Source organism: Pteropus vampyrus, unplaced genomic scaffold (genome assembly GCF_000151845.1).
Source record: "Pteropus vampyrus isolate Shadow unplaced genomic scaffold, Pvam_2.0 Scaffold10, whole genome shotgun sequence".
NCBI classification, from domain to species: Eukaryota; Metazoa; Chordata; class Mammalia; order Chiroptera; family Pteropodidae; genus Pteropus; species Pteropus vampyrus.
In genome coordinates, this window is record NW_011888791.1 from 11,444,985 (window position 1) to 11,445,571 (window position 587).

The following is a 587-nucleotide window of genomic DNA, read 5'->3' on the forward strand; positions in this document are numbered from 1 at the left end:
AAATTGTTCTTTTCAAAATAAATTTTTCTAAAGGTAAATAAAGATACTGAGGGAAACTTCATAATGATAAAGGGAATCATGCACCAAGAAGACATAACACTTATTAATATCTATGTTCCTAATCAGGGAGCTCCAAAATATGTAAAGCAATTACTAACAGAACTAAAGGAGTAACAGACCAAAGCACTATCATAGTAGGGGACCCAAATACCCCACTGTCAGATATGGACTGATCATCCAAACAGAAATTCAATAAGGAAATAATATCCTTAAATGACACATTACACCAACTGGACATAATTGACATTTACAGAGCCTCCCATTAGAAAACAGCTGCTTATACATTCTTCTCTAGTGCACATGAAACATTCTCAAGAATCGACCACATACGGGGACACAGAGATAGCCTCAACAAATATGAGGGTTGGAATCATAACAAACATATTCTGTGATCATAATGCTTTGAAACTAGATATCACCTGTTTAAAGAAAGCGGAAAGAACCACAAATAAATGGAGATTAAACAACATACTACTGAAGAATAACTGAGTCAGAGAAGAAATAAAAAGGGAGATCAAGAGATACAT